Below are 19,058 nucleotides of genomic sequence, written 5' to 3'. Positions count from 1 at the left end.
GTTTTATTTAACTGGGAGCCGCATTACAATATGTACTCCCCTAAGCCAACGGCTCAAGACCCGAGGGTAGGCAAAAAATGGTTAGCACATCACCAACATCGTCCCTAGCAAGAGCGGGAAAAGCATATGTACATGACAAAAAATAGATAAACCCACGATCCTAGTAAAGAGAGTTGGAGGAACCGGCTGACGACTCTGCCTCCTCGGATACGGTAGCACATATGGAAGGCTCTTCAAAAATAATCTTCTGAGAATTATCCGACATACCCTCACGAGTCATTGCTTCAAGGAAGGCTTCAACATTAGCAGGTGTGATAACGGTATTAGTAACGGGTTCCTCAAATAGCTGTGTTATCCCTTCCAAGTTGGAGAGGCTTGTGTCCTCTAACATTTTGGAAGGACAAGAAAAAAGCAGCTTAGGAGAATTTCCAATGGGCTGGCTGCCAGAACTCCCTCCTATCGCTAAGTGAGCGTCATTATCTACACAACCTCCTTGATTGTCCCAACCTTCTTGTCCGTGGTGACCACTTCGGAGGGAAAAACGAGTAGGGACTAACTGCATTAAGACGCCCGCATTGAAGCAAACGGACGGTGGGACCGTCGAGTTGGTTGCGACCTCTTGAATATCCAAGTCCAAAAGGATCGTTATGCGCTTTTGCAAGGATGGACTCCTTGGAAGTGAGGTCCTTGTGGCCTTCGTCCTCAAGATGGTAATTGCTTAGATCCTCTTCAATGGTCGGGTCCATTACAATAGCTTCTGCCATACCAATAAACGTTTCATTCAAATTCGACACTATTTCGGGGACTATCGCATCATCGGGAGCAACCTCTTCGATGTCGATAGGTTGTTCTGCTTCAATTAGTGTGATCGCCTCGTTAGTAGGCTCCAGCGTGTCGAACTCATCCCCCCACTCATTCCAATAAGCTCGTATCTCGAGGACAGACTCTTCAAAGAACCAAGGCGGGGGTGAATACTTAACCAGAAAATCATAACCGCCACTAGGCTGCCCCAAGATATCCACTATTTCGCCAGCAACATATGCGTTTTGCAGGAACTCTTGATCCCAATGGCGCCGGTTAAACAGGGAATCGTCTTCTAGGTCATGACTTTCATTTGGCTGAGTTGGCGCTATCTCGGGTACAATTGCATTCTCTGACTCGGCTAACAGGTTATCGGGCTCGATCGCAACCGTTTCCATGCTTGCCATTACAAACCCGAATGGGCTCGAATGAACATATATGAGTATTTCGATCGGTCAATGAACGTAACAAAAGCATCACCGAAAAAGACATGGAAAAAATTAGGACGAAGTACAGATTATACTCACAGTGGTTGGTAAATGGTATACGTTAATGGCATAAACATACGCATGCTAATAGTGAGGTTTGAGGCATAAAGGACATGGTAGACTAATGGCTAAAGGCTCCAATCATAATGGAATGATGTACCGCTCCCAAAAATGCTGATAGCATAATCGGGTCGGAGCACATATTTCAAGATGATGAGCGAGATCAGAAATGATTGTGCCATTTGCGGACTTGCGTATGGCCCAATCTATTTCTGATACCTCTTAAGGATTTCCTGGGGTCACGATCCGAGTTTGACCACTGGATGCATGTGCAAAAAGTGTAGTGTATGAAAAGCATGTATAGCGGGGTATATCAAATACCGCTTCAATACATATCTAGAAAACATACATTCTCACAACTCCATGCAAAACAGATAGGTTAATAATCACTCTACCCCTTATAACTCCCAACCTGCAAGAACATCTAATCACAAAATTAGCAGATTAACCTGATTTTTCTAGCAATACAGCAAAATGATGATCAAGTTAGGGAACAATCAACTGGTTGTTAAGGCCTATGTCTTTACAAAATTTTTCCCAGCGGAGTTGCCAAGCTGTCGCGATCCACCTTTGGCCTCCCCCGAGGGTCCGGCGGGTTTAAAGGTATTACCATCGGTCAATGGCGTGGACTCTTCCAAGTCCTACCATGCGTGACATTGGATTTCTTTTTCCTGATTAGCAAATTAAAATGCTATTGAGAGTCGCCACTAGCCTCTTGGAGTTGGCTAGAAACCAATCGAAACACGGGAGGATTATCTCGATTCTTACACAACCAGAGCTTCTAAGTTTGGGGACTTTGTTTACGCTAACTATATAATTAGCTCCCTTTCGGTACCTAGCCAATCGATAGTCCCTAAGGTGACCACACATTCCGCATATCATTTTAAGCTTGTTAGGTATCTAACAAATACTAAATAATCATGCATAATGTTTTTCTGTTATTTCATACAATTTCCTATTTATCCTTTAACCTAACAATATAGAGAAAGCGATTAACAGATAATTTTTCAAAAGACAATGTTATAATAAACACTCAATCAGGTAAATATGCCAAATAACAAATTGGAATAAGCACATACGGACCAAATCTATGATGGCAATATTTAAACAAATAATTTCGACTCGAAGGTCGGATTAAAATAGTATCAGATCGGATTGGACATCTGTCTTCAATCAACGTCGATATGAGGCTTGAAAATTCACATTAGGGGTAAAATGGTCAAGAAAATCATTTTTCTAATTTTCTAAAACTTTTTTGATTTTTTTAAATTTTTGATTTTTTTTATTTTTTTTCAAATTTTTTATTTTTTTATTTTCTAATTTTTCTAATTAAAAGGGACCGGGTCGGGTTCTCATAATCGGACCTGGATCAAGTCGTCGGGCCCGATCCGGTCCTAGGGAGAGAACTACCTCTGGGCCCGATGGGCACGAAAGGGCTTAAGCCCACTTGTTTTAATTAGAGTGAACCGGATCCATGCCCTTCTCCGACCAAAATCCCGGCCGCCCGAAACAGCTCCTCTCTTGAATAGAACAACCCAGGCCTAGAAGTTTTTCTTTTATTCCACATCAGCCCACTCGAGCGGTCCAAATCTCTCTCTGGCCCATCCTCCCAAAAACCAAACCTACACGGGCCTAGGAGCTTCTCTTCATTCCATGCCAGCCCATCCGAGCCCAAACTACCAACCCAAAGTAGCCAACAAAAATGTGTGATAACCTTATTGCTCATATTCGTCATCTTCATCCTTGCGCCTCTTGCAATGCGCTCTTCTCTGCAACCTTCGACGGCGATGCCGCACCTCCGACGCCGACCTGCTCTACCGCTCGCCTCACCTCCCCACCACGGGGACTCGTTAATCGTATCACTCCCGGGCACACTACCATGACTCGCTTGCTTGGACTCGCTCGTTGAAAGTGCTACGAAAAAACTACGTCGAGATCCACCTTTAACGCCACTAGTTCGAGTTAACTCACTTGTGACCACCGGTTCGCGTCGTCTCCACTCACGTTCGTGATGCTACCGATACAAGCTCGCGTCGCCTGCGTACCTATTCGCCCTTACGTCGCCTAAGCCCGAGCTCACGGTTGCCTCTGGACCTCACGCGTGACCACTAGTTCAAGTTGCTCGCGCTCCGCTTTCACTCACGTTCGCATTACCACTAATACGAATTCGCGTTTCTTTTGCTCACGCTCACGTTGTTGCTGGCCCAAGCTCATATGTCGCGTCGCTTGCGCATGCATAACCACCGGTACGAGCTCACGTTGCTTCTATTCACCACGCTACAAACTCGAGGAAAAAGGCCTAAAAATCGAGCTTCGAACCGTCACCGATCGCTGGACATCTGCGACACCGACTAACTACACCAACCGCTCCCGACATTCCTCTTCGACCACTACCGGACCGACGACTCTATCGAAGGACAAAACCACGGAAACAACCGGAAGTTACACGCTCACGGGTAAAAGTCATAATGAAGCGGGTGGAGGGGGGGAACTGAGCGATTAAGGTGGGAACTAAAGTTTTACGCCGGACCACTGGAGATAAATCGAGCGACTTGAGACAACAAAGGCTCGTGAGTAAGCTTTGCGATAAGGGAAATACTTCATTAGTTTGGTTAAAACTTGCCGGACCAGATAAAATAGCATCCCTGGCCCGGCGAGTTTACGGGCACAAAACGGAGTACTAAAGGATCGATGGAGTACATACCTGTTCTCTAGCTGGAACAACGACGAAAGAATGTGCGATGATAGGTGGGCGACATAAGACTTTCCCCTCCGTTCATGCGGATCGCCTCTGTTTTCAACAGAGATCTCTTTTTCCTCCTTCAAGCTCTCATTCCCCCCTTTTCTCTCTTTGACCGAACCTCTAGCTCGCCGCTCTCGGTGTAATAATGAGAGAGCCGCTTACGTATGGGAAGGGGCTGAAGGGACAATAAAAAAAGAAATGGGCCATTCGCCCGGGCTTAGACGGGAAGGAAAAAGGGAAGTAATTGGCCTTGTGTCGTGTGGGCTTGCGTCACGCGGGAAAAGAAAAGGGAGAGGGCTATCCGCTTGGGGGAAAAAGAAGCCCGGTTGGGCTAGCTTGCGTGGGCTCGCTTCGCGAGAGAAGAAAAGAAACCGTGGGCCGAGTCTCACCCAAGCGGGCCCGAGTCGAACCGGCCCGACTCGATTTTTTTCCTTTTCCTTCTTTTTATTTCTTTTTTAATTATTATTATTTTTAAAAAATGAAAATAACGAATTAATTAATTTTTTTTACTTTTTTTTTAAATATTTTCAATAACCCAATAAAAGATGCGTATTTAGCAAATTAAAGGTTTTCTTATTTAACAAAATATAATACGGGATCGCCAAAATTAGGTGTCAACACAACCTATCAGAAGCCCCATCCGGTTTGTGGTGACTACATAATTGTGCAACCAATCTTGTTGGGTTTACCATACATGGATTCATAAATTGTAAGAAGCCAAATTAGGATAAATCAAAGCACACCGTGAGAAACAATAATAAAGTCGATGTTTAGTAGGAGATGTCATTTTAATTTCAGATTCCGGTATTAATTTAATGTTGACGAACACACTTTATGTACCTTTATTTAGACGAAACTAAGTTTATGTATCATGTTTGGACATGTATGGTTACTCTTTTGAAATAAAGGACAATATTGTTTCATTATTCTTTAATTCAAATAAGGTTGGGTGCTACAATATGTCTAATGGATTGTACAGATTGTGTTTCACTCCTAATGATATATACGTCCTTTATATAGCTAAAAAGGCTATTTCAAAAGATCTCTACCTAATAAACAATCTGACGTGTTGTGGCATAAACGACTTAGCCATAGCTCTAGGGAAATAGTGGAATGGCTGATAAAGGCTAACATCCTATCTACTCTTAAATGTGACCTAGAGACTTGCGTAGATTGATGTAGGGGTCGGATGACTAAGATAAGGAAGAGAACTGCAGTTCGCGATTCTGACTTATTGGAGGTCATTTACACTGATATCGATGGAACCTATACAGTAACCTTGTGTAACAATTTTTATTTCATCACATTAATCGATGACTATTCTCGATATGGTTATCTATACTTGATAAAAGAAAAGTCTAAGTCTCTCGATAAGTTCAAGATTTTTCAAATTGAAGTTGAGAAACAGTTGGAAAAATTCATAAAGGATGTCGGATCTGGCTGAATTGGTGTGTATTTTAGCAAGTATGGTGATCTTGGACAACTTAAAGGGGTATTTTGCCAATAGTTAGAGGATTTTAGGATAGTAGCTTAGTTTACTATACATGAATATCCTAAACAAAATGGTGTGGCTAAAAGGTGTAATCGCACAATTATGGATATGATGAGGAGTATGATTAGTTGACCAACTTAAATGATTTTTTGTGGAGTGAAGCTTTCAAAGCTACCTTTTTACATTCTTAACTGTGTTCCTCCCCCAAGTTGTTCCTTTAACTCCTCTTGACTTTTGGATTGGGCGTCAACCTATCTTAAATCATCCTAGGGTTTGGGGTTGTTACGCAAAAGTCAAGTTGTATAATCCAAGATTATGTAAGTTGGATTCTAGAACCACATGATGTTACCTCGTATCGTACACAGATCATTCAAAGCGATATAGATTTATAATCCCAATGGAGACATAAGAATTGTAGAATCATAAATAGCAAAGTTTCTAAAATATAATGTGGTCAAAAAGGGTAGCTGCTCAAAGAATATTGAGGATATCGATGCTGTGGAGACTATTGTGTCATTTTCTCTACCTATACAGTTGATCATGGAGCCTCCCACACCACTATCTAAGCCTGTTGGGGTTCGGGATCCTATTGGTGAGACAGGTTTCGATGAAATTCCTCAAGCCCTATAGGTGTAGGATGATGTTGAAGTAACTTCACTTAGAAGATCTATCGACGAGAGATGACTAGCTATAATACGGGACTATATAGTTTATCCGGAAGAGCATGACTACGATATCGGCTGTGTGGTTGATCTAGTGACTTAAATAGATGCTATTTCTTCTCCTCAATCATATCTGCGGTTCGATATGATAAAAGATGAGATGCGATCTATGAAACATAATGGTGTTTGGGAGCTTATTGAATCGTCCGAGGGTCACAAGTTCATCAGCTGCAAATGGGTATATAAGACTAAGATGGACTCCGAAGGAATGATTGAGAAGTTTAAAGATAAGCTAGTAGCCAATGGTTTCACTTAGAGAGAATGAGTAGACTATGACGCAACTTTTTCCTCAATCTCTTCTAAAGATTCTTTTAGAGAGATCATGGCATTTGTAGCTCATTTTGATATGGAGTTACACTAAATATATGTTAAAAATGCCTTTCTAAATGAAAATCTTAATGAGGTAGTCTATATATTGTAACCTAAAGGCTTTGTAGTTAACGATTGGGTTAAGCTTATGTGTAAACCGAAAAAGTGTATTTATGGCCTCAAGCAAGCTTCTGAATAATGGTGCTTGAAGTTTCATAGTTGTGTCACATCATTTGGCTATGTCGAAAATAAAGTGGATCATTGTATGTACTGCAAGGTCGGTGGCGGGAGTTTTATCTTTCTAGTGCTTTATGTAGATGATGTCTTGCTTGCGAAGAATAATCTTGAATTCTTGCATAATACGAAGCGGATATTGACAAAACATTTGGACATAAAGGACCTTGATGAGGCTTCTTTTGTCATAGGTATTGAGATCCATAGGGATGATCCTCGCTGTGTATAGGGTTTATCTCAAAGGGCATATGTTGATCAAATTATAGAAAGATTTAGTATTCAACATTGCAAGTCGGGAATTGCTCTTGTCATTAAGAATGATATATTAAATATGTCACGGTGTCCTCATGCGGATGTTGAGAAAACCCAAACATTGCTTTTTTGACTTTTGATAGATATCGGTCAAATCTAGGACACGATCATTGGGTTGTTGCCAAGAAGGTTTTGAGGTACTTAAAGAGGATAAAAGACTATACGTTGATTTAGAAACATGTTCAAGATCCGTAGCCGATGGGGTATTCATATTTAGACTTTGCTGGATGTCGGGATGACAAGAAGTCGATAACAAGATATATCTTTATGTAAGCAAGCAATGCAATATAATGGAAAAGAGAGAGATACAAATATATATATAGTCCTCTATTATGTAGGCGGAGTTTATAGCATGCTTTTCGGCTGCTACTCCGACCATTTGGCTCTACAACCCCATTAGTAATTTGACCGCATTTGATTTTGTGGATAGACCCATATAATTGTATTGTGATAATAGTTCTGCAGTGCTATTTATTAAAAATAGCAAATTTCTCAAGGGGTCTAAGTATCTAGCGATCAAGTTTTTTTACTATAAAGGAAACAGTTGAGAATGGTGACATTACGGTAAAACATATCTCCACAGATGATATGGCTGCAGACCCACTAACTAAAGGTTTTTTTCTTTGTGTACTTGAGCGACATGTCATAAGCATGGGTTTAGAGGCATCATTGGATCTTGTTGTTAAGTGGAAGCTGTTGCGATTTTTGCTCTAATAGAGTTTACATCTATGTTTGGTACATTTTATAATATCTTAATTTGTATTAACAATATTGCATGCAATAAAGCATTTATTATTGAAGTGATGTTGAGTACGTATATCGGTTGAAATCTCAAGGTATGTGTAAACCTTGAGTAAAAGCTGGGGGGCATTGAGTTACTAGCCTTAAGGATATGTCTTGTTAAACATAAAGTAAAGCTAACTATAAAGATGAGACATATGTGGGTGCATTGAAACTATAAAGGATATTCTCTTGTGCCACATTAGGTTTCGTGACACATAAAGCAGAGAAACCGATGACTAACAAAGGGGATGACACATAAAATATTACTTTCTCATGAGGTGTTATCTATATGCCACACTGCCATATTAAATCCATATCAATAAAGTTAAAAGCACTCGTGATCATGGACGGCTCTATGTCTATTGATGCATTCACCGTCATGATTACGTGTTTGAGATTTTATGAGATCAGATTGATTATTAAGAGTAATTTCTAGACCAGCATAGAGATGCACATATACAATACAGTTTCAATTAATATTCACCCAAGTGGGAGAATGTAAGTTTTTCATAATGTAGGCTTATATTAATTGAGATTGTAATTTATTGTTTACGGGGTTGGTCGAATAAGGTAAGATATAAAAATTCTTAATTAGTCTAATATGGGCCTAACATTATGTGGGCCGAGTTGACCAGCACTTGTGATGAAAGGGCCTAGCTAGAAACTCCATAAATAGCACTCAAGTCACTCCTCTAGCCCTGACGACTCATAACAACTTCACACAAGTAACGTGTACGGATTATCATCGTTGAGGGGCTATCTCATTAATCCAGGGATACAGAGGGTGATAAAGGAGAAGAACTATCATCGTTGAGGGGCTATCTCATTAATCCAGGGACACAAAGGGTGATAAAGGAGAAGAACTTGTGCTCGAATCATCATGATTCTGCCTAAAGTAAGATGGATTTGAAATCAGATACACAAATTCCTTTTAAGCCACTACTTTGATTCTATATTCAAGTTATGTAGATCCTGGGGTGCTATCATAAGGTTTTTTAGTGGCTTACATTAGTCATCCGAATATTTATAGTTTGAAGAATTGGCGATGCTGATGGCAAGAATTCTTGTGAGAACTTTGCGATCTGAAGAACCCGACATATGATTCCAATGGTAGCGAGAAGAAGGAAGAGTAGGAGGAAAGATGATGCGAGAATTGAGTTGGAACAGTGGATCATTATATTTAGGTAAGCGTAGGCATGCATGCGCTTTGCTAGGGGGCCTAATTCCTGATTAAGACAAAATGATATTGAAATTGATAATTTATTAAGAGACGTCTCATGAAGCACTATATTACTCATAGTGCATTGCATGCAAACACATTGTAGTAGGTAAGGCATATAGGTCAAAAGAAAGTAGTTACGACGTCAATTTATTAGTGACAATATTCTTGTAGTAACTAACCTTGATGCAACAATGAACATTGTGTTTTACGAACTTTGAAAAGTCATTTTTAATTGCAATTTGTACATCAAAAGAATGAGAGGGAGAAAAGAAGAAACAAATTTTCAAAAAAGTTGTTACGCCAACGAAAATAAAGAAATAAATAAACCTAAATGATATGGGAGTCGTTTACCCTCTTTTCTATTAAGCAATGCACCTTAGTGGTGCGTTTGTTTGAGTAAAAATATTTTTCAGGAATTGATTTTCCGGACATTTGCCCGTTTGGTGAATAAGAAATGACTTAGTTAACGGAAAATTCATGCACAGAATTAGGAAAGTAAATTCATAAATCTAAATGGGTGAAAACACTTTTTGGAGTTGCTCCTCTCAATTTTTTTAAATTTGTGTTAAATTTTTAATATGTTACACTTTCTTTTCTTTCATTTTTCCCCTTTTATTTTTTTCTACCTCTCTCGATCACCGAACCTTAGGGATAGGGGTGGGCCGGCGAGCCTCGAGCTCACTAGAACCCAACAAGCTTGAGCACAGCCGAGGCTAGCGAGCTCAAGGCTTACTAGATCCCGACGAACTCAAGCTCAATTGAGGCCGTAAGCTCAAGGTGAGCATGAGCTCATTCGATGCCCGCGAGCCCAAAGCTCGCCCAAAGCTCGCCCATGGTTACCGCTGGCTAGGCGGTGGATAACGTTGCGACAAAGGAAGAAGGAAGGAATAAAAGGAAAAAGAAAAAATATAAAAATAATGAAATGTAAAACATAGATATAAAATATAATTTAAAATTTTGAATTTTTTTTGTCTAAGGTAAATGTCACGCCCCGATCCTCGGGCTCGTTACATCCCTACCAAATCGTCTCAAGTCACGAATGATAGTGTCCTAGGTACACTATCGACCTACGAAATTACGGCGTATGCAGAACGTGCAACTCTTCCAAACACACAAGATCAGCGGGATATAATAGTAGGAAAATCACCACAATCATTTCACAAAGACAATTTCATTCATAAAGCAAGAGCAGATGAATCTTAACCCTATTGAGCTACACACAATCATACACAACCCCATACTTCGGGGCGGCTCTCTAGGACCTCAAAAAGAGATACGATCGGGTAAAGTTAAACCTTCATCTGCTCCCAAAAGATCCTACAACGACCCTCGCTTTAACATCCACGGGCTCCATCACTGCCTAAAAATGGTTAACAACGACGAGGTGAGAAATACATCTCGGTGAGTTAACGCCTAAGCTCGGCTAGGGCGTTAATTCGCTCGAACGTCCTAACAAACAACCACGTCATCACAAAGCAGATATTTCAACCACATGCAAGCTTACTCTCTAGGCCACACGTAATGTGATGCGGACCCGACTCAATAGTCAAATCAACCAAACCAATTCAATCCATTGGTAAAGCATCACAGCACTTGCATGCATAGAACACGACACGTAGTCCATTTATTATCAAAACCGACTCGTAGGTCCAACACACTAGTCGGTTGGTGCTCTCTGGCGAGGACCATGCATCGTCCCTTACTTCCGGCGACAGCTTTTGATAGTCCATGTGACTCCGTTCAACCAACCAGAAGATAATGATTGTCGACACGGCACGGAGCTAACAAGAATCCCTAAAAGGCTTCGGCCCTTCACAAGCTGCGACCGGCAAACGAACAGCCCGAAGACAATGAGCGACGTGCATCCAGCAACCAGAAGATAATGATTGCTAGGACCGACCAACCAAAAGACAATGGTTGTCGAAATTATCCGATTATGTGACCACTAAAGTACTTCGACAACCAGCCAGTTTATTTCTTGGAATTAAGTCGAATGCTCATACTCGCATGTTCAAATACTTGGCCCAAGGCCATTTTCATACAAAATCATGCAATTTGATCTGATACGTAGTCACATGAATGCACAATTATATTGATCGACAAATCAAGCAATTTGAGTCGATTAACCTCTAATCAGACCCCCACGGCAATCAACGATCAACTCTGGCATTCACATCCAAAATTCAAGAATCAATTCATCAATTGCATCCAATCGTTTTTTAATCACAATTTCAATTCTAATTGATAGGCAATCGTGCACTCGTCTCTGACCTATCGCTCGCTCACGATCAATCAACATAATTACTCAATTCAATCAATTCTACTCACCAATTAGCTACAAACATCTTAGCTAATAGACTAATCTTAACTAATTACGGTCATTTAGCTTATACCACGTTTCTATCTAGCCCGATCGTAATTAATCTACCTAAACACCCGAATTAGCTAATTAATCTAATTTCAAACGCAATTAGTGTCCTAACCAAGAGTTAGGGGCTAATTCACAATAAAATTAGCTCGGGCGATCTCAACTCGGACGGTGACAACAACGAACTCGGCCCGGCTCGGAGACGATGATCGGCGACTCGAGGCCCAAATCGAGCTTCGGGCTCCAAACTTTATTGTGGGTGGTCGGGTGAAGCGGCGACGCTTCGAGACGGTGGTACAAGATCCGAGGGTGGCGGCTGGCGGTCGCCGGTGATCGGAACAGTGGCGGCCGGCGGTGAACAATGATCAGACAGAGGAAAAACAGGGCAATACGGTGGCTTTGGGACCGATTCAAGGGGGTTTAGGCTATGCAAGGCTGGGGGAATGAGTGCCCAACGTCGAGGGTCTACGGTGTAGCTATAGGTGGCATTGGTGGAGGAGGCGGACGGCCGGAGGCGGCCGAGCGATAGCGGCCAGAACCGGGCGTGAAATAAGGAAGGTCTGGCCGGGGCTATTTCGGGGTTCTATGGGCGGCGGCCGGCTTCCGATAGCCTTGGAGGACGATGAGGGGTCGAAGGCGATCGCTCGGGGTGGTCTAGAGTGGCCGTAGCTGGGCTAAGGGTGGTAGAGGGAGGCGGTAAAGTAGCTCGGCGAGTAATAGGGGATGTCGGGCTATTTTGGCTTCCTCGAGCTGCTGCGTACGGCGATGGCGTGGTGCGGTAGTGGTGATGGATAGAGGGGGCAGAGGAGCGACAATGCGACGGCTGGGGATGGTCAAAAGGGCCCGGGGTAGCTGAAGCGGCGTTGCGACCCCCCTGAGGTGGAAACAGAACGGGAGTTCGCCGGGACAATTTCGAGTCCGTCGGCGGCGAACGGCGGTCGGGATGGTGGCGTCGAGGTAGTAGAGCGACGATGGAGGCTTGAGGTGGTGGTAGTCACACAAAACAGCTAAGGAAGGAGGAAGATGATAGCTCGGTAAGTGAGGGAGGAGGAGGCGGTCGCATGATGAATAGGGGAGGGGGAGGAGAGAGAGAGAGAGAGAGAGAGAGAGAAAAGGGCAAGTCAGTTGACCGGATTTGACTAGTGCTTGGGAGAAATTAATGGCAAGTGGGGCCCACAAGATATTTTTAAATATCTTGTCTTCTGGTGCATTATTAGGGGCAAAACGGTCTTTTGATAAATCTAGACTAATCGGATTTTTGGCTCAACCAACCGAGAATAAAATTTGGATTTTCGTGGGCTAGGTTTGGTGCGGAAAAGGTCTAGGCATGAGGATTAAAATCCCAAGTTGCGGTGACTACGATTTCGAGACCTAATCGAAATCGAATGACAAATCGGGAACTGTCTAAAATTTGTCACTTAATTCCTTACGATCCAAAATTTTACCAACTGGAATTCAATAATAATTCTTCCTTTTATTGAATTCGGGCAAATTGTAAACTACGAATTTCGGGGCACCACAACTCTCCCCACCTTAGGAAATTTAGTCCTCAAAATTACGATGCAGTTTCAACTCTTCAAAAAGATATAGATAGCTACTCTTCATAACTTACTCGTTCTCCCGTGTAGCTCCTTCGGTCCCATGGTGTTGCCAAACCACCTTTACTAGCAGGATTGTTTTGTTTCGGAGTACTTACTCTTTCCTATCCACGATCCTGACCGGACGCTCCACGTGAGCGAGGTCTAGTTCGGACTTCCTTAACATCGATACGTGAAACACATTATGTACTTGAGCCAATCTTGGCGGCAACGTCGAGCGATAAGCCAGATTTCCAATCCTCTCCAAAATCTCGAAAGGCCCAACATACCAAGGGCTCAACTTTCCTTTCTTGCCAAAACAAGATGTCCCTCTCATAAGCGAAACCTTGAGAAAAACATGATCGCCCACTTGGAATTCTAGAGGTCTATGCCTCCTATCTGCATAGCTCTTCTGACAACTTTGGGCTATCCTCGATCAGTCTCCGATGACTTTATTAGCTTCCATAGCTGTTCCACCAACTCGGGATCGGTGATTTTCCTTTCACCTACTTCATCCCAGCAGGTCGGCGTCCTACACGCCCTACCATACAGTGCTTCGAATGACGCCATCTTGATACTCTGCGGAAAACTATTGTTGTAGGCGAATTCAACCAAATGCAACTGCTCTTCCCAACTGCCTTTGAAATCCAAGACACGGGCGCTCAGCATATCCTCGAGTGTTTGAATTGTCATTTCGGATTAGCCATCGGTTTGCGGGTGATATGCCGTGCTGAATTGCGGTTTCGTTCCCAAAGCGGTCTGCAGATTTTTTCAAAATGTGGTAGTGAACTTGGGATAACGATCCGAGGTGATCGTCACCGGCACTCCATGCAATCTCATGTTGTGCCTCACATACAAATCTGCATATTTGTCTAAGGCAAAGTCTTTTCTTCTTGGAACGAAGTGCCCCAACTTCGTCAATCTGTCTACTAAAACCCGGATCGAATCGTGTCCTCGTTGACTCCTAGGTAAACCCATCACAAAATTCATTGTGATATGCTCCCATTTCCACTCCGGAATCTCAAAAGGCTGCAGCGATCCTCCCGGCTTACGGTGTTGCACCTTGACCTGCTGATACGTCAAACACTTAGCAACATGCTTTGGCTATATCCGCCTTCATTCCATTCCACCAAAAATGTTGCTTCAGATTCTGATACATCTTTATACTTCCAAGGTGGATACTATAACTGCTACGATGTACCTCCAATAAGATATCCTCCCTTAGACTTTCATCGATTGGCACAACTAGTTGTCCTTTAAACTTCAGTATCCCATCCTCGGCCACTTGAAAGTCGACTCTTCGTTTAGCCGAGTCCACTTGAAGGATCTTCTGAATAGTGGGGTCTGCTGACCGCTGGGTCTTAATTCTCACTTGCACTTCTGGCTCGATTCTCAATGTAGCCACTAGACTTGACAGACGACTTATTTCCAACTTAAAGTCCGAGTCTCTCACTTGCTTAAGCAAACATCATTCATTCATACCTAATTGATCAATCGCTGATTTTCTACTTATGGCATTTGCAACCTTATTTGCCTTGCCTGGATGATACAATATCTCACAATCATAATCCTTGAGTAGCTCCATCCATCGACGCTGCCTCATGTTCAACTCTTTCTGAGAGAATAGGTACTTTAAGCTCTGATGATCGGTATACACCTGAAAACTTTCCCCAATCGGATAACGACTCCAAATCTTCAAGGTGAACACGACCGTAGCCAACTCCAAGTCGTGCGTCGGGTAGTTCAACTCGTGGGGTCTCAACCGGCGAAATGCATATGCTACTACCCTTCCATGTTGCATTAGAATACAACCTAGACCTTTGATTGACGCATTCTTGTAGATCTCAAATCCTCCAAAACCGGACATAATCATCAATACGAGGGCCGTAGTCGCCTTATGCTTAAGCTCTTGAAAGCTACGCTCGCATTTGTCTGTCCATTCATACTTCACATCCTTTTTTAGCAGCTTAGTCATATGCGAGGCTATAGTTGAGAACTTCTCCATGAATCGCCTATAATAGCCTGCCAAACCCAAAAAGCTTCTGATCTCAATCACTATTGTCGGTCTTGGCCAATCCATGACTTCCTCAATCTTAGACAGATCCACCTCAATGCCTTCACCAGAAACTACGTGGCCTAAGAACGCCACACGGGTCAACCAGAACTCACACTTACCGAGATTAGCAAAAAGCTTATGCATTCTCAGAGTCTCCAACACTATCCTCAAGTGTTGTTCATGGTCCTCGGAACTCTTCGAGTATACCAGGATATTGTCCATGAACACGATTACGAAGTGATCCAAGAATTCCTCGAACACTTTGTTCATCAGATTCATAAAAGCGACAACGGCAGCATTCGTCGAGCTAAACGGCATCACTATGAACTCATAATGTCCATAACGCGTCCTAAAGGCCATTTTTGGTATATCTTCTTTCTCGATCCTCAACTGATGGTATCCCATCCGTAGATCAATCTTAGAAAACATTGATGCTCCATGCAACTGATTGAACAGATCATCAATCCTCGGCGGCAAGTACTTGTTCTTGATCATCACTTGATTCAACCGCACGTAGTCTATACACGACCTCATAGACCCATCCTTCTTCTTAACAAATAACACTGGTGCTCCCCAAGGTGATGCACTATGGTGAATGAACCCTTTATCCAACGGTTCTTGCATCCGCACCTTGAGTTCCTTCAATTCTGACAATGCCATTCTATACGGTATCTTAGAGATCGGTTCCGTCCCTAGAGCTAGTTCAATCACGATATCTATTTCTCTTTAAAGCGGCGATCCGGGCAGTTCTTAAGGGAAAATATCTAGAAACTCACATACTACAGCAATATCCTCCAACTTAGTTTCCCCAATGGACGTATCCACTACCGTAGCTAAATAACCTTGGCAACCACTCTCCAATAAACAAGTCGCCTCTAGCGACGAGATTGCTACGATCGAGGTTCCTCCTCAATTTCCTACAAATTCAAAATTGGCCCCATCCAATGGCCTAAATTGAATAGCCTTATGATAGCAGTCCATTGTGGCCTTTTACTTTGTTAACCGGTCCATTCTCACGATCAAGTCAAAATCGTTCATCTCCGATGCCCGAAGCTCTATCTTACTCTCATGACCATCTACTACTAGTCTATAGCCAGGATAGCCTACGGTAGCTACCACGCTATCCTTTAAAGGTGTAGACTCCTTGAAAACAACATCTAACGATACCACATTTAATTCAGACAGCTTAACAAATTGATCCGCAACAAAAGAATTCGTAGCACCAGGGTTAAAAAAGCATAAGCTACGCTATTCTACAAAAGGACCGTACATGTTACGGTTGGCGAGTCCTTCGCCTCCTCTCGAGTGATAGTAAATACGCGTCCTTGCGCATGGGGTCCGATTTGGTAATTCGGTGACACGATCCTTCCAACTTGGCCTCCTAGCAGCCTGGTTTATTACCTCTACGGGCAATCCCTCACAAGATAGCTTTGCTGGCCACATCCAAAGCAGGCTCCGGGCATCAAACACGGAGCGGACCCATGCCTCCGGTTACACAGGCGGCAGACATCATTTCAGCGAGGCATTGGCTTGCTGATCGCTCCTCGGCGATTAGGCGGGATGCTGTATTTTTTACCTTACATCGATCTCTTCCCTTGCCGAATATCTCTTCTATGTGATGGCGCAAACAGCGATCCGATTGTAGCGACCCTTTCAGACAAATCCTACTCTATCATCCGAGCTCTTTCATAGAGGTCATTGTAGTCCTTCAAGTTGAATGGCACCAGCACATTCTTAATCTCGGGCTTCAGCCCATCTCTGAACCTCCTGGCCCTATCCACGGGGTCTTCAACTAATCTCGGGGCATACTTGGACAGCTCAACAAATTTGGCCTCATGCTGATCCACCGTCAACCGGTTACGGCATAGGCGAAAGAACTCTGCCATCTTTTATTCTCTCGCGGTGTCCAAAAAGTACTTTCCATTAAGTGCTTCCACGAAGGCATCCCACATCGGGACCATGCTCTCGAGGAAGACTCTATCCTTCGAGGCTCTCCACCATATACTTGCATCCCCTACAACCGGTACTCTGCCAAGGTGACCTTATCCTCATTGGTACACCTCTGCGGGTCAAATGCTTTCTCCGGCTCCTCGATCCACGAAGTGGCGGCTTGAGGATCTCCGCTCCCAGAGAACTTGGGCAGCTTCAACTTAAGAAATTGTTCCACCAACCTTTAGGCCATGCGTCCATCATTTACAGCTCCGGTTGGGTGATTCACAGGTGGGGCTTCGGCGGCGGCAGTGGTAACAGCGTTACGATGCCTTACTTACTGCCCCATTAGATCCCTAATAGCTCCAAGCGCTTGCAAGATCTCAGCCATAGTCAGCTCTTGTCCAACCGAGCTCGTAGCGCGCGACGCTCTATCTTCTTCCAATATTTCCTCAATCGGTCTGACAGGCCTAGCTCGGGGTCCTCGGGGTGCTCTCTGGCGCGTTTGCTCATCTCGCGGGTAAATTAGGAAGTCCTACACACCCCATAGCAAGCACGGTCAGAAGACGGCCCCATAATTCAAGGCAATAGCAACAATCACATGCACAACGATTATTAACCCACTAACTATCCTATTTTCTATCGCTCCTTATTACTCCAGGCTAATGACCGGATGGATTAGGCCGACATGCTCTAATACTACCTTGGACGGGGTGTTACGCCCCGATCCTCGGGCTCGCTACATACCTACCAAATCGCCTCAAGTCACTAATGATAGCATCCTAAGTACACTATCGACCTACGAAATTACGGCGCATGCGAAACGTGCAACTCTCCTAAACAAATCGGATCGCCGGGATAGAATAGTAGGAAAATCACTACAATCATTTCACAAAGATAATTTCATTCATAAAGCAAGAGCAAATGAATCTTAACCCTCTTGAGCTATACACAATTATACACAACCCCATACTTCGGGGTGGCTCTCTAGGATCTCAAAAAGAGATACGGTCGGGTAAGGTTAAACCTTCATCTACTCTCAAAAGATCCTACAACAACCCTCGCCTTAATGTTCACGAGTTCCATCACTACCCGAAAATGGTTAACAACGATGGAGTGAGAAATAAATCTTAGTGAGTCAATGCCTAAGCCCCGCTAGGGCGTTAATTCGCTCAGACGTCCTAATAAATAGTCACGTCATCATAGAGCATATATTTCAACCACATACAAGCTTACCTGCCAGGCCACACGTAATGCGATGCGGGCCCGACTCAACAATCAAATCAACCAAACCAATTCAATCAATTGGTAAAGCATCACAACACTTGCATGCACAGGACACCACATGTAATCCATTTATTATCAAAACCGACCAGTAGGTCCAGCACACTAGTCAATTGGTGCTCTTTTGGCGGGACCGGACATCGTCCCTTACTTCTAGCGATGGCTTCTGATAGTCAATGTGGCTCCACTTGACCAACCATAAGACAATGATTGTCGACACGGCACGGAGCTAACAGGAATCCTTAAAAGGCTTCGGCCCTTCATAAGCTGCGACCAGCAAACGAACGACTAGAAGACAATGATGCTGACGCGCATCCATCAACCAGAAGACAATGATTGCCAGAGCTGACCAACTAGAAGATAATGGTTGTCGAAATTATCCAATTATGTGACCACTTAAGCACTTTGATAACCAGCCGGTTCATTTCTTGAAATTAGGTCGAATGTTCATACTCGCATGTTCAAATATTTGGCTCAATGCCGTTTTCGTACAAAATCATGCAATTTGATCTCATACGTGGTCACATAAATGCATAATTATATTGACCGATAAATCAAGCAATTTAGGGCGATTAACCTCTAATTGGACCACCACGGCAATCAACGATCAAATCCGGCATTTACATCCAAAATTCAAGAATCAATTCATCAATTGTAGCTAGTCGATTTTTAATCACA

The sequence above is a fragment of the Rhodamnia argentea genome, chromosome 7 (genome assembly GCF_020921035.1).
Source record: "Rhodamnia argentea isolate NSW1041297 chromosome 7, ASM2092103v1, whole genome shotgun sequence".
In the NCBI taxonomy this organism is placed as follows: Eukaryota; Viridiplantae; Streptophyta; class Magnoliopsida; order Myrtales; family Myrtaceae; genus Rhodamnia; species Rhodamnia argentea.
Note: the sequence above shows the minus strand (reverse complement) of the source record.